This window comes from Polyodon spathula, chromosome 1, assembly GCF_017654505.1.
Source record: "Polyodon spathula isolate WHYD16114869_AA chromosome 1, ASM1765450v1, whole genome shotgun sequence".
NCBI classification, from domain to species: Eukaryota; Metazoa; Chordata; class Actinopteri; order Acipenseriformes; family Polyodontidae; genus Polyodon; species Polyodon spathula.
This window is the reverse complement of record NC_054534.1, coordinates 81,240,131-81,256,730: the sequence shown is the minus strand read 5'-3', so window position 1 is coordinate 81,256,730 and position 16,600 is coordinate 81,240,131.

Below are 16,600 nucleotides of genomic sequence, written 5' to 3'. Positions count from 1 at the left end.
AAACTGAAAATATTTAAATGTAACATTTATAAGTCATGGTTGACACATTTTATTCTTCTCCCCTGAAGATGTCTCGGATGAGATATGGAGTTTCCCCCGTTTGCTTTACTGACACTGTGCTGGTATCTATATCTATATCTATATATATCTATCTATCTATCTATCTATCTATCTATCTATCTATCTATATGCTAGGGTATTTTAGGACAGGCTACTCTGCATATCCTCTGAAAACTTTTCTTCTGTCACCATACAGAAACAATGGCCATTTGAGTGTTATTCAAAAGAACTATAACAAAGTTCACAGCTCAACTAGTGTGGACATTGAAAGAGCTTTTGGTCTGTTAAAGTGCAAATGGAGACTTTTTGAACTACCTAGGCATGACCACAGTTGATGACATTCCCCTGGTCTTCAGTGCTACATGTGTTTTACACAATTTTTGTAATTAACACAGAAAAGTTCTGCTGATGACAGACATGAATGACACTGATGCTAACAAAGAGCTTGGCAATGCACAGACTGATTGTAAAGCAAAAAGCGAAAGAAAACATATTGCCAATGTATTGGTCTAGGGATATAAACGTTGGTTTAATTAAGTGTATATAGTTTCATTCATTCAACTTTTTTGCAACAAAGTCTCTTGATGTGAATTAAAGTTTTTCCATTTTGAGCTTGGATACACATGTACGTTATATAGTTTTTCATGTATACTGTGCTTATAATAAATCCCAATATATTCCAACTTATGTGGGTTTTTTTTTTTTAAGTTCTGTGTTTTGGATTAAAACAATTGCATGTTTTATTCACAGGTGGCTACAGTGCAGTTTACGCTTGCAATTAAGACGTTTCTGTTATATGTAAATATTGTTGTACAGCAAAATAATTAAAAAACATTCCAATAACAGAACAGTTCAATTTTTCATTTTTTCAACGATTCCTTGAATACATGTGGGAATGACTTTAGTTGTTAGTTTCTTTATTTTTCAACCTCAAGTGCAACCTTGAGTCTTACAATTGAAGTAATACTGTTTGTTTGTTTGTTTTTTCTCTTCAATATGATTTAAGTCTTATGTACATATATCAGTTTGTTTATAATAGGTTCTCAGTTAGACAGAAATGTAACACTGCAAAAGTACCTAATATTAATATATTAGCAAAGTTCTTTTATTCTAATGTCCCCTTTACTGCCACAAAAAAGGGTTTCAAGTTGTCGCTGTAGCCTATACTGCTGTGCTTTTTCAGCTGATATACAATGTGAAGCCTAATAATATTTTTAAAAAAAGTCACATATAGTTCACCTTTAACATAGTACTATTCGTTCATTAATTTTCTTTTTAAATTTAGTTAAGAAAATATTCCTTCATCTAAGGCAGACCGAACAAACAATAACAAGCTGAGTGTTTCAAATGTTGCATGCGATGCTGCAGATTCACTGCATTTAAAAGGAAAATAATCAATAATTATGCTATTCATTTAAATAAACGGTAATTATTATTTTTTATTTTTTTTACCAAAAAAGAATGCACACTGATATGTTGGTCAAAAAGTCCAATATGTGGAGAAATTCCATTGCTGAGCACAAAACCAACATTTTGTTTTAAAAATAGATGCTCAGTAATCGTATCCCGCTAAGCAGTGAATGCCAAAATAATGCAGAATACATTTCAGTGTAATTCACAAACTTAACAGACCAATAACAATAATAATAATAATAATAATAATAATAATAATAATAATAATAATAATAATAATAAAGTTTGTGTTAGTGTAGCGTTGAAGCAGGACTGGCTCAGTGATAATGGAAATACCCAAACAGCAATGAACATTGAGTAAGCAAGATTTTGCTGTAAAAATACACTATACAAATTCCCTTAAAACCAGATGTCCTTTCGAAAACTGAACAGTTAGCAACCCTAGGGTATGAGTTGCAACTGTGCTCGTATTTATTAAATTAAATAAACTTTCAATAATGAACAAAAAGAGCTCTATGGCCAAACAAACAAACAGTTTATACAAAACAAACAGTGAACAAACAAAAGGCACTTTGGCCAAAACAAATAATATACTGAGACAAACAAACAAGTATCGTGTGACTCAGCACTCGTAGCAATTGTTTTTAAAGTTTTAGCTTACTGTCACTTTCTCTCCGCTCTCTCATTCCTTCTCTCCACTCTATCATTCCTACTATCAGCCCTCATACACTCTGCTTTGTGTCTGCTTTGCTTTTATATACTTGGTCATCTCTCAATTGGTAATTACTTAATTAATTTGGGAGATGGCCACGTTACACACTGGATGGGGGATTTTAACCCCATCAATGCTTTAAAACAAGAATAAAATTAATACATTAAAAAAAAAAAAAAAATGCACAGCTCTGCTGCAGCACAACCTAAAGTAAACCTTTTGACATTAAATACATCAGTATCAAAATCTGAAATCGGTCAAAAATGGTTTTTACACCCAACAAAACATATTATAAAGTTATTTAGATGACTGTAAACAAGCCAGTATATCCAAACATTTTAATAAATCAATTGTGTAACAAGATGAATCAATTTGATTAATAACTTGATTTAGTTAATATTGAAACATATTAATAGCTTCAAATTAGTTACAAACGTAGTAATCATAGGCATCAGTTAGATTTTTTAATTAATGTTATCAAGTACAAAAGTTAGTATGAAAACATTTCATTTTCCTTGAGTCATTATTCAACCTTTGTATCGCATTTACTAAAAAAAAGCTTTTTTTCCAGATATAAATGCAGGACAAAACTTTGTAATTACAAAAACATTAACATTTCTCACCTAATTATTCTGAATGAGGTGCACTAAAAGTACACACATATCAAGTACACACATGCAAATGAATAGTTCTTCACAAATACCTTTCTAGAAACAGCGCATTTTCCCTTCCTCTTCAAGTTTATTCAAGCCTTCTCCAACTTCTCCATCTTCATCAAATACTTGTAATTCCTGTCAGTTACGGCCTAGTTAATGTGAAGCATTACAACCATTTTAAAAGCTAATGCATGTTTGTAGTTGCATATCCTAAAACGTTGGCATTTTGGCAACAACTTGCTTAATGTCAGTTTTGAAATACAGGCTTTAAACAAAAGGCTGTTAAAAGGAGACTAAATTAAGGTGTTGATTTAAAAAACACCCAGGCATTTTAACAGAATCTGAGGCAGATTTTCTCAATGATAACTTTTCAATTGGAATTAAAAAAATGAAAGATTATTTGCAATCTAATAGTTAGATGCACTGACAATTTAATAAATTAATTGGTGTATATTATGCCTTGTTTCCATGGTCACAAAAAAACAACTATTTGAATATTTGGTTTCCACCTACCTGAACCCATATGATTTGAAATTGGTTTATTTTAAACCGGTTTATTTGGGTCCAGAGCCATATCTTGTACTATTTGGATCCAGAATGAAATCATCCGGTTTCAAGGAGGCGTTTCTGAAGTAGCTACATCATCATAACTGACACGAGCTGTAGCGGTTTAAAAAAAAACACTCCCTAGCTATACACCCATATTTAAAACCTGCAAAGTTAAGTCACTTCTTTCAAAGGTCAGGTAAAGATAACACCTACTGGACTACAAAAGACTTAAGGAGCATAATCGACGCAGTGGCAGATTCGTATCCGTTGAAATCTTTTTTTATTAATATCTCTCGTCCTTTTACCCCATTCACACTACCTTAGTTTTGAGACTAACACACACTCTATGTACTGTGCATAATAGATTTAAGACATTCACTGTTGGAGATCTGTCTTTGTTTTAACAATTTAAACATGGCGGTATTTAGCTCCACCCCAGTTTATATCCATTGATTGGACCCCATTATATGATAAGTTTTTCTTTGTTCTGAGGCCTAATTTTTTATATAAAATCTGTTTAAGTGCTGGTTGACTTCAAACAACTCCGTTCTCAAAATTACAAGTTTATAAAAAAATAAAAAATTAAAATAAATGTTAAAACTGCAGTAATTGGTTGGTTCAACTTTGGTTTGTATATTCCTACTATGGAAAAGGGTGAGCTGATTTAAAGATACCTGAGAAAGCAAATGTTGAGTAGACCCCCCATTGCATGCACCAGGATACAGTACATGCAACAGCAGGTAAAGAAGTTTTCCTTCAGGAATATCAGTTTATTCGACCCTAATGACTATCCCTGTTATACTAAAACTTCCCCAGTATTTGGGTTAGAAATACCAGCTTCATTTCAGTGTGATTTTGCAAACTGATGTTTACTTTTTACTTCTCCCTCTCTGTATGCTATGATGACAATGTGACTTTCTGCATTGTTCTTAAAGAAAATTGTGTCAGTGGTTCTTTAAATGTTTGTGTTATTTAGGATCAAGCTTGTTTGTTCAAGATCACAAAATCTTTGTTGTAGTTTTAAATTTGCAAATGACACATGTGTCTCTGTTTCCCTTTTAAAAAAACCTAATATTTAAGTCCTGTTAATAAGAAAAAAATTTGTAAAGTTTTTAGTATACTATATACTTTGCTTATATATTTATCCAGCCTTAAAAACAGTATAGAGTACACTTAGAAATGGTAAAATTATCTGTAAGAGTGATATATGTGAGGGATAATATGGTAATCTGGTTTTCAATGCTGACTTAGCTTTTCTTATAGAATTTTCTGAAGCTGTTGCGAGAACATGCTGTCAATTTGTCAGAGAAAATGAAGAGCTGCTTTTGCTGTATGTTTCACAACGATGAAAAGGAGACATGGCAGTATTAGTCATTCTGTTAATCTGTCAGTGCAAGTGGGTGGTAATGGCTGATGTGTAAATGATAGAGAGAGGCTTTGAGTCTAAATCCCACCCAGTAAGTAGACCAGCATGGTGCTCAATGAGTCACTCAACCTAAATTCTTACCTATCACCTAGCCATATAGATGCAATAGCACTCTCAAGCTGCTGTCAGGCCATCTGCTTCATATACACACAAACTATTGATTTGGCCACTGAAAAAGACAGTTGGAACATCTGCAACTCCATGAGTATAGACAGAAAAACTATCCACATGTTTCTATGCATAAACAGATCACTCTTTTCTCTTTTTAAGCAAAATAATTGAAACAAATGTACAGGCTACTCCTGGAATAATTGACATTTAAATATCCACTATGTAACCCTAATATTTTGAATTGGTAATATAGCTACAAGTTCCCCTTTCTCTAAACTTAAGGCCAATAAAATATTCATGTTTAAATTTCTTCAGCCCTGATGTAATTAAACCATAACCAAAAAAAAAAAAAACCAACAAAAAAAAAACTGACTTTTGCTGGAACCAAAACATGGTACATCCTTAATATTCAATCTCTAAATAATATAATTAATTGTGTTGAAAGTGAAAGTAAATCAGGAAAAAGATCAATAGTAGGGTTTGCTTCAGTAGGCATAAGTTTTTCCATGTTTTGGGCTTCTGGTTTTCATTTTTGATTTTCTTGTAAAATGGAATTACTAAAAGAAAATAGGCAAACATTTCAGTTCATGCCTCTATTGTTGTTATGAAGGCATTAGCTAAGTCTCTGATCTATGAAAAGGGCTTGAGAATAAAATGGAGAAAATTGTGATGTGATTCAGTGTTTGCAGTCCCTGAGAAAATCCCCCCAAAAAAAAAAAACAGTTGTGGGCTTTGACACACACACACCCTGCTCATAGCTGACAGCTAGATACGTGAATAGACAAACAATACAGAAGAATGTATACCAGACAGTTGGGGAAATTTCCTGCAGTCATTTTAGAGGCTTACATGGAAGAGGTTAAGGAGGCACTTGTAAGTTAAAGGTTGCCTTAGTGTTTCAGTCCTTTTAGTAGTCTTAATCATGGACTGATTTACACTGAAGTTGAATCTTCTCAAACAAGTTCAGGGGCTCTCTGCCCACATCTTGTTATAATTGCAGTTTAAGTCCAGGTAATTTTGTAAAGTTACCAGTGGTCAGTAAACATGACACTGTTTGCAATATATTGTAGGTAACTACTGCAGCTTTTCATGATACGCCTGCTAAAAGCCCCAGGACTTTGCTAGGGGCGGTTGGTACCTGTATAAAGAAGTCCATTGTGTTTGTTGGTCTGTATCTCAAGTTTTGCAGATTAGCAGTATTAGTGAGCTGCAATCGAGTGACTTTATGCATATGTGCTCTCCAGTATGAACTGAGAGGCTTTCTCGGGCACCAAGACCATACAGTATTAACTAATAATGAAGGATTTAGCAGGCCTGCAGACAGGAAGCCTGTCTGATCTGTCAAACACCTGTATTGGGTTGGTCAGCCATTTAGGACATCCGTGATTAAGAAAGGCATGACATGTACAGTACATAATTTTGACATTCCCTATAATCAGTAGGGATCATTACAGTATCCAATGAAATGAGCAGCCTTCATGCCTAAAATGTTAGAAAGTCACTGACCTGGGTTTCTGAAATGGCCCTCAATTAAAAAGATTATTTAAATGATAAGGAGCTAGGAGTTTGAGCATTCAGGCCCAGTTTAAATATATTTCTACCCTGTTTGAAATGATTTCAACTTTGTTTTAAGAAGCATACAATGCGAAGTATGGTTCAATCTGTGTAATTTACAATTTCAGACCAGCATGATGAATAGCATTGCATTCAATGAAGATTTGTTAAAATGTATTTATAGTACAGTAGACTCCCCCATGAGTCTTGGTAATCTAAATGGACCTATAAACCAAACCATGCTATCATAATTAAATATGCAGTTGTCGAAACCAAACTTCTGTTTCACAATTCTATGGTAAAGTGTGTAAAACATTTATTGCAGTCCCTGTATTTATTTTTTTTATGGTTTTTACTTAATATAAGTATATCTAAGGCTAGACAGGGCATTTTTAGTATGAAACCAGGTACCCGCTGGTTCAGGTTAGCAAGAGTCTATTGTATATGGCTTTGAAAAAAAATGTAAATATGTGAAAGCTGAGGTCTGACCTGCAGTGGTACATGGGTTAATGGATCCCAAGCTAAACTGCTACAATAAAATACAATACAATACAACGGTATTGTATTTTATTGTGGTTGTGTTGTAGTTCAGCTTTGAACAGAAGGAACCCTTTAATTTTGCATTAAAAGGTTACCAAAGAGAACTGATAGACAATCATAAAGCAGACACAGCTCAATGGATTTACTTTATAAGACAGACTTGAGGAATACAGTATACCTTTACTGTAATAATAATAATAATAATAATAATAATAATAATAATATAATAATAATAATAATAATAATAATAAAACTGAGAAACAAACTCCACAGTGATTTAGACCTTGATGCAGTTTTTATTTGCTTGGTTGCTTTTATCAGATTAACAGGTGTTTTCCTCTTTTTGAAAAATAGAAGTTAACTGGAGTAAATTCTTTGGAAATATTCCACATTGTATCTGTGAATCAAACAGAACAATGTCTTCTTTGTTGCTTACTGGTGACCCTCTAAGGGCAATATGCTTGTGACATACCTGTAGACTTAATATCTGCCCAACCTCCCATTATTTTCCAGTGACTATCCTTTGAACACAGTTTGAGCAAAATGCAATATGCGCTCTTGTCAAAAGCAACTAGAACAAAAAAGTGCATTAAATATAGACGTTTTCTTACAAGTTGTTGTGCAATGTAATTCTATTCAGGTGCAGGCAGACTGAAAATGATGATTTGACAGGCTAAGCACAATAATATATATCGTGTATATATATATATATATATATATATATATATATATATATATATATATATATATATATATATATATATATTTTTTTTTTTTAAATTACCCCACCAAGGCTGCCAAGATTTTACTGAAAGCCATAGATTGGAGGGATTTTCATCAGGTGTTGACATACAACATCCCCAAATAGAAAAGCAGTAATGCAAAAACTGACATCTGCAATCAGGCATGGCAACCAATTTCACCAACCAAATATGGTATTAAAATGCTTTGAATATTCTCTTCCAGCAGTTCTGAGCTTATTTTCCAGGCTGAGATTTGCATAGTTGCAACGCTTTGCACCGAAAGAAGACAGCTGAGCAAAAGTTCAAGGCTAGTTGCTAAACAAAACAGGTTTGATGCATATTTTAACTGTTTTGTTGCTTGTCTACAACAGTGACGTTTCATGTGGATTATTGACAACCTCAAATCAAAAATAATAATTTATATTTTCTTCAAAAATGTAATTCCAAAACAGAACAAACAGGAACTATATAAATTACACCATTAGATCCTTACTACTTAACATGACACCAAATGTGAGTGGAGTGGAGACACACCATTTTTTATTATAATACTGATGAACAAGTGATTTTTAAATCTGAAATCCAGATTTACTGTAACCTAACCCTTAGAACATTTGTTGTTTTATGTGTTGTATGTATTGTGGTAACATTCTGTATATTTCAGAAAACAGTAGACTCGCTTTAATCCAAACCCTGGTAGTCCAAATTAATAATTCAAACTACGCTGACATAATGCAAAAATAGAATAATGACATTATTTTAATGGAAAAAGTTAAAGTAAATAATTAGAATATCCAGGGTCTGTTCTTCTACAAAGTAACTGCATTTTAAGATTTTAACTAGATATAATTTTTTGTGTGTGGAGTATTTGATGGTTATGCAAATTATAGGGTGACCAGATTTTCAAAGCTCAAAACTGGGACACATTGTTAAATAACTGATAAGTAGCTAACTAATTTCATTACAATTCCAGGTGTATAATTTGTGGCTAAGTAGTTTAACTTTTTAAAATTGTGTTTATTATTACACAAAAATATTATTAAACTGAGGTGAGGAAGAGTTTTTATTGAAAAAACACTGGGTAACCTGTACATTATTTGCAAATTATTTGCAGATTTAGGCTTCGGAAAGTTGGTAGAATTATCCATACATGCAACACAGCGACTCGGATTGTATATGATGAGGTCTCCACACACCAGACATGATACGATTCCCCTGGCAATAAAATTGTATTTTCGCTGCAACAATACCTTTCACACCAGTGACGATGTCATGGCAAATTTTGCCCGCCCAATCCTCAACAACCCCTCACACCCCCATAAAAATATATTAACAAACGTTATTAGTATGCGTCAAAACAACTCTCGGTGTGTCTGTATTGGACAAAATATTGGTCAAATATATTCAAATTAGGTTCTGGGTTTTCAAAATAATATAACTGAATTACCCATATTTGTAAACATACACACACGCATATCTATGGTTTGATTATGATACAAGGTAAGGTAAACAAACCATACACATCAGCTATATCCAGTTCCCTGGAAATGGACTCGCAGATGTTCTACTTCATTGCCGTGTCTTTATCATTTTGATGTTACTAAATTTCATACTGCAAGAATTATTTTTTATTCCTCCATTGTTTACTGAAGGCACGCAAGGGAAGCTGTTCCTTATTAGTCAGTTCCCCAGCTGCTGTGCGACAAAATCGCAAATGTAAGGTCTCCACACACCGCTCATGATTCGACAAGCGAATATGTTGTACGACAGGGGTCCACGTTGACGGGGCATGGAACCACACCCATCAGCGCCGGATTGTCTTGCACAGACGATGTCTGGGGTTGTGATGGAAGTGGGTGTCTCACCTCCTCCCCCTTGCTGGCCACCCGTGGCTCCAGTGATGGCAACGGCTCCACTCCCTGTGGTGAAGCGAGGCTTCTCTTGCCAGCTTCCACTTCTGGAGCAGCTGCTCCAGCTCTGTTGGCTCCTGCCCCTTTTGTTCCAAAAGGGGCAACCAGGGTTGCCAGATTTCTGCTGGTTTTATAGCCCAAAGTCACTTCAAAAATAGCCCAAAAATAGCCCAATTATTTGTTTTAACTGAAAGCAAGCTTATTATTAACACGTAGGTTTATGCATACAAAAAAAAAAAAAAAAAAAAAAAAAAAAATCAAAAGCTTTCGTAAGAAAAGATACCTGGTATAAATTTGATAGAAACTACAAGCCCCAGTACAGCTCATCCATTCGTCACTGTCAACAAATGCGTATGGAAGCACTGAAGGGATAAATCAACATTCATACTAGCAACTGAATTACAGCATGATCCCTTTATTGAAACACTAATGCTGTACTGTATCCCAAACAATATTGCAAACATGAAAACCCTTCAGTCTTTTAAAGTTATACCACTAAATAATTACATTATTAACATGCGACTCCTTAATATTTCCTGTGGCTGTGTTTTTAAAGTAACCCAGTTCCGCGGGAAAACCGTGGACCTGGCAACACTGGTGGCAACACCAGCTCCTGTCTCAGCCTCTCCAACTCCTCTTGATGTCGGCGGTTGCTTTGTTCTTATTCCGCAATATTTTTATTTATTCTTTTTATTAGATCTTTTAGATCTTCCATTTTGGTTTCTGGGTCTCTACGGGCACCCACACATGCTGCCACCATATATAACATTTGCCCCTTTAAAATTACTCGGACCCGGCACAAAACTGGAGGTTCAGCGCTTTCGCGCACTTTTAATAATACAAAACTAAATAAATAAACAGAAACCTAACTAACTGAACAACGTTGCAGGTCCCTGACTAGCTCACAGGATGGCTAAGCTGTTTACCAGACATAAAAACAAAACAGTTTCACACAGCACTATAACAAAATAGGTTTACACAATACCTTTTAGTAAGATTAATGACACACAGTCGGGCTCTCCATACAGCAGCAGCCCTGAATGAACTGGATTTTTATGCTCCAGAGAAACAAATATAGGCAGGTGGCTCTAATTTACAATAATGGGGCCAACTGCCAAAACAATAAAACAATTAACAAATTAAATCACACTCTTTGTGATGTGTTAAAGAGGCTCAGCGCAAAACCACAGGGTTATTTTATTGCAGCTGCTTTAAGCCACAACATAGCAAAACCCTGAGTAAGATAAACCTGTTGCATTTTTAATTATAATGACGGTACACTACAATTCAAATTACAATTCAGGCAGACTAGTATCAGTAACATATATCCCAATGCAGCAAGTCTGCACATCGGTTAAGAATGTCTTATTATTTGAGTATTAGACCAGGTCTAGCTAGGTGAGCCCCATTCTTGATTTTGTATTTGGGTTTGTATTTGAAAAGTTGAAAATATTCTATCCAGTACACTTCAAAGCCATATTGACCAATATAGTGATCACCCAATGAAAGTGCTCTACATGATTTTATTCAATCAAAAATATACTTTGTTCATGCAGAATTCTCCCTAACCCAAACTAAACCAGAAAAAAAATAAACAAACAAACAAACAAACAAACAAAAAACATTATTCATTACAAAACTAAATAAAAATTGGTTCAGACTCAACTTGGTAATTTGATTCTGGGGCAGTGATATATACTGTACATTGTTTCTAAAGAAGTCAGCCCAAATACACAATTTAAACTGTGAGAGAGTCAACATTAAAAGATCAAGATTATAGTGACTTCAGGGAAATGGGAGAAAAATTATACCTAACACATAGAAGAAATCTACTGCTGACCTAAACACCTGCTCAGGTTAGCAAAGCAATTTCCACTAGACTCTTCACACTAGACTCCTCACACCACGTGCATTAATTTAACGGCAGTGTGTGCTCGGCTCACTGGGAAGGCTGTTGCTGCAGTTATGTAAACGCCATGTCCAGGTATGTGGCTAGCCCTGGATCAAGTCAACCATTGCTACCAGCTTTGCATGTTGTGCGTTTCCCAGCAGGGATGCAAATGACAACCCGTGTCTTGTGTGAATGCTCCATTACTTTTGCAGGTGAAATACAAACAGAAGTTAGAGAGGTTTTTCTAGGTTGGACTTGTGTGTGAAAAAGATGAGGTGAGATTTTGCTTTTGTTGGGAACTGTGGCGGGGTGCCCCGTCCCTATGCGTATTTTTTGTGTTTTATGTTGTCTGTTGTATGTGTTATTGTAGTGGTGCATGGAGTGTGGGTTATGTAGCACAGATGACGTAAAATATATATTTGTATTTAGGCACAATCACTTCATGTTTGCTATTACAATTGCTATAAGTACTGGTTTTACACCAGCGCGATACTTGTTTATTTAGTGTTTCGTTTTGTGTCTGTGTTATCTGTTTGTTTTGGCCAGCGTGCCATTTTGTTTTGTATTTGTGTTCTGTTTGTTCAAACCTTTTATTTTGTTCATTTACAGTAAACCAGCACAACAGTGCACTCATTCACTAAACATTTTTGAGGTCCAGCTTCCTGTAACAGTTGTTTCTTAAGCTTTAAACTGTGACAGATTCCTGAGGGTAAGGAGCACTGTTTTTGAAGAGAGGCAGGATAAATCTTACTGTGCTTGTATCTGCTGCTTTCTAAAGCCTTGTTATTATAGAAATAGTTTGTCCATAAGTGTGCCTGTACATTTCTTTATTATGTATGACTTCTGTGTGGGGCATGGTAATAGTCTATAATGTTGTCTCCTGCATCATTATAATTATTTATCCCAACAGTGAGTTCCTCCACCAACTGGGTGCAACCAAAACCCTGTCCTCCGCATTAACCCATAAACACCCATGGGGGACTCACATTCCTATCCATTACAGTGTGCCCATGTCAAACCCTGACTTATCTGTCAATCCTTCACCCACAGATGGGGTGGCACTCAACAAAATACATGCTGATAGATGCAGTGGAGTGCAGTGCAACTTCTATAGACCACAAAATCAAATGCTGCACTATTGATTGTCCTCTGAAGTCCAAGAAAATATAGATATAATGTATTAAGAATAAATTATAATACTAGCTTGTTATTGCTATGCAGTATTTTTTGTTATTCAAAGCTGATGGCATTTCTCTGAGGCTATTCTTTTAGTGAAGGTGTTCTTTATTGTGCTGTATAAACCATCACTCACCACAGATAGGAATATCAGGCTAATGTTGTTAAAGCATGATCTCATTTTGTTGTGCTGGAATAATATTGGTTGTGTTTTTAAACAAATGAAAGCATAATGACTTTAACCTCAATGAGATAGAATGTTAACCTATTCATTAAAAGGTTTGTTGGATTTTTGGTATAGAATAGTTACATGATGCATCTAATGATTTATTGACAAATTGGCTATGGACCACGCGTATCAGAAATCCCGTGCAGAATGTGGTCGAGGGATAAACCAGGTAATTGAGAGCCAGTTAATTACTTGACCACGATACAAAAACCAGCAGCTTTTGCTGACCAGAGTTGGGTTGTTCAGAGGAGGATCAAGAAAAAGAAAGATCTAGAAAATATAATAACAATTGTTATTCATGCTGGCTTTACACCAGTGCGATACTTGTTTGGTTCAGTGTTTTCTGTTTGTCTGTTTATTTTGGCCACCGTGCCATTTTGTTTGGTGGAAAGTAATTTGTTTTGTTAAACCTTTGACGTAGTTTGTATATTTTAATCCACAGCACTTGTCTATCTCTTCCTGGTCTGTGACATTACCATCAAACCATCCTGCCACATATGTAGTCATCAATGGGATAAACAAAGCCTCCACATACCCAACCTAGGAGAGGTACTGCGGGTACAATTTTTTTGTTTTTTTTGTTGATAATCGTTTTTTTGAAAAATATAAAATAAAAAGAAAGGTGGCTAAATTAAACCATAGTCGAGGAATATAGGTGACTGGCTGCTGGACCCTGGGGTGAACACCAAGGAGGCCCTTGCGATGGTGAGCAACATGCTGTCATCCAGAGTAGAGCTGCCAGTTAAGCTGCTAAATAGCAATTGATTAATTGGACACACAAAATCGAATCGCTTGATTGTACCGCCCATATACATTTTCACTCCAATCCACTCTTCCGACGTGATTATTTTAATATCATTGCAGTTAAGTAAAAGTTGTGCACAGCAATTGATTGCAAAGGATAATTACACCTTGGTAGCCTCAGGAGAAGAAAAAACAACAACAACATTTGCAACAAGCCAAAAGCAAGTTCAACATACTACAGGGCTGTTACTAAAATATTTCTTCCAAACAGATTACAGTACTTTGGAATGTAATCTATATAAACTAGACATGAGTTTATGAAAACAGTCTTTTTTTATCCAGTGACAGCTAAAGCATCACGCATTGTATCTTGTTAATACTGTACCACCTAACCTTCACTATCTGTGAAACAAACAATGCGGAAATCCCTGCCTAAAACAAATAATAATAATAATAATAATAATAATAATAATAATAATAATAATAATAATAATAATAATAATAAACTGATTTACTTACCACAACATGCATATATCACTGATCGCTTAAGTCTAACATTATTGAATATTGTTAAATATTCATTATATAACGGTTCTTTTTGAAACTTCAAAGACGCACAAACTATATACAGTCAGTTTTCTTCAATGTGCATAATTTATTTACAGGCTTTTTGCCAGGAATACAAGCCTATTGTCCTGCTCTGGAGCACACCCACTGCTTGGCAGGGCATGTGGTGCATTTTTGTTGATAAACTTAAATAATGTTATCAACTATGCACATTACAAAAATGTAATTATTGAATCAATTAAGAGAAAGGGAGCAATGGGAAGCTTGGAAGCAAAGACATTGCCCAGTGTCCCTCCTAGACATCGCAGCCATGGTATACAACTACCTGGCTGCAGATATGGGAGAAGCACCACTATCTCCAATCTCATCGGGAGAAGCCACATCTACTCCAGCCCCACAGGCAGTAGGCATGTCCATGCCAGAGTGCCCAAGAGGGGGAAGACCAAGCATCCAGCTCCCAAAAAGGGGAAGCCCTATTGTCCAGCAGCCAAAGGGGTGGAGCGCGAGCTTCCAGCACTACCAGAGGGGAGCCCGAGTATCCAGCGCCCATGAGGGGAGAACCCAAGCGTCCAGTACACAAAAGGACAGCTAATAGCAGATATCAGGCTTAAGCAGCATAGAAAGCAAAAGATAACAGGTGGGTCTTGAGAGTTGATTTAAAGCGAGCTATGGTGGGAGCTTCACGCACCAAAGCTGGAAGAGAGTTCCAAAGAGTCGGAGCCATGAAGCTAAACGAGCGTTCTCCAAGTGTGGTGCACTTTTGCTTCGGGATAACAAGCAGGCCAGAGTCAGAGGACCTCAGCTTGCGGGCAGGGACATAGAGGGTTAGCTGGTTGAGGAGGTATTCAGGACCTATGTTATGAAGGGCCTTGTAGGTGAGCAGGAGAGTTTTGAAAATAATCCTGAACTTTACAGGTAGCCGGGGTGGGGGGGGTGGGGGTTCACAAAATGTCACTAGTAATCTTCAAAAATAGCACAAGTGCTTTACACGTAGCTAATTTACATATCAACCCCCACCTTTCCCATTCATTTGCATGACGTTTGATGTTCCCTGCAGTTCTACAAACATTTTTAAACATGAGGGATACACCACTATAAGCAGCCTTTCAATTGAGATTAATCCAAACTGCAGTACTATCATAACTTCCATACATATTAATTACCTCCAGTAAATCCCCATTTTCTCCCTTGGCATCACTAGCTTTAAAAAAAAAAAAAAAAGGTTTCAACAGTGGCTTTCAGTATTATTACAAAGTAACACACGTCACACATTAAAATAATAGTGTTGTAAGTAGCATACTTGTGAACCTTCCACAAATTCTTAACTGTGGATTTTTATATGTGGAATGACCATGTATGGGGTGGTACACTGTATATAGTTGAAGCTATTTTATTTGTGGCTATTTTAGATGGCTTAATTCATTGCACAATATTGCATTTTCTTTAATCCATTCTGATATCGCATCCTTGTCTCGGAGTCTCTGTTCCTGCCGATACCACCTGGGGGCGCTCCACTACCCTGTCACAGGGGGTCTCCTGCCTCGTCCAGATGGCTAAGTGGTGGACCCTTAAACAAGATGGGTTTGATGCCAATAGTTTTTTGAGCTATTCATCGCATAATCATCAATAAATGTTTTCCTATGTTCCGTTCTATGTTGTGGGGTTTGTCCTGAACTACAGAACATTTGGTATGCATACATTGAGAATTTAGGATCGGTAGTTGCCACCGGCAACATGCAAGACTCAGAACGAGGGGACGGGAGTTCTTTTGGGACTGAACATCTACCTCACGTGGGAAGCTTAGGGAAATAGACCTTTGGTTGTTGTTTTAGTTCAGTAAGAAAACAAAAGTACCTTATTGTGAAATGCTCTGGTCTGGACTGTGATACCTGGTCTGGACTTTGCCAGCTTGTTACAATATTGCTAAAAAAAGCCTTGGTTATTACCCCTTTAATTGGTGGCCAGTTTGCATATGAGAAGAAACACAACAGGTGTGTTCTTCAGGTTTACGCAAAAGAGTTAGCTATGTTTGCATGCCTTGCATGTACAAAGAGCTGCTTTGCATACACACTGACACATCTATACACTACCTTGGTTTGCTTGTGGACAGCGCAAACAGAAACATTGCAACTGTTTAATCCATGGCAAATGTATGGTGTGGAAACTGTCTCAATGTTTTCTTTTCTTCTGCGGTCTTATAGCTTGGTCAGAAGTTATGGACGGGGTTAACCGTGCTGTTTCTTTATTGCTCCCCCTTTTAATTTCTAGATAATATATTTTTTAGAACCAAGGTGACTGTGACAGGATGTCTGAGTGGTG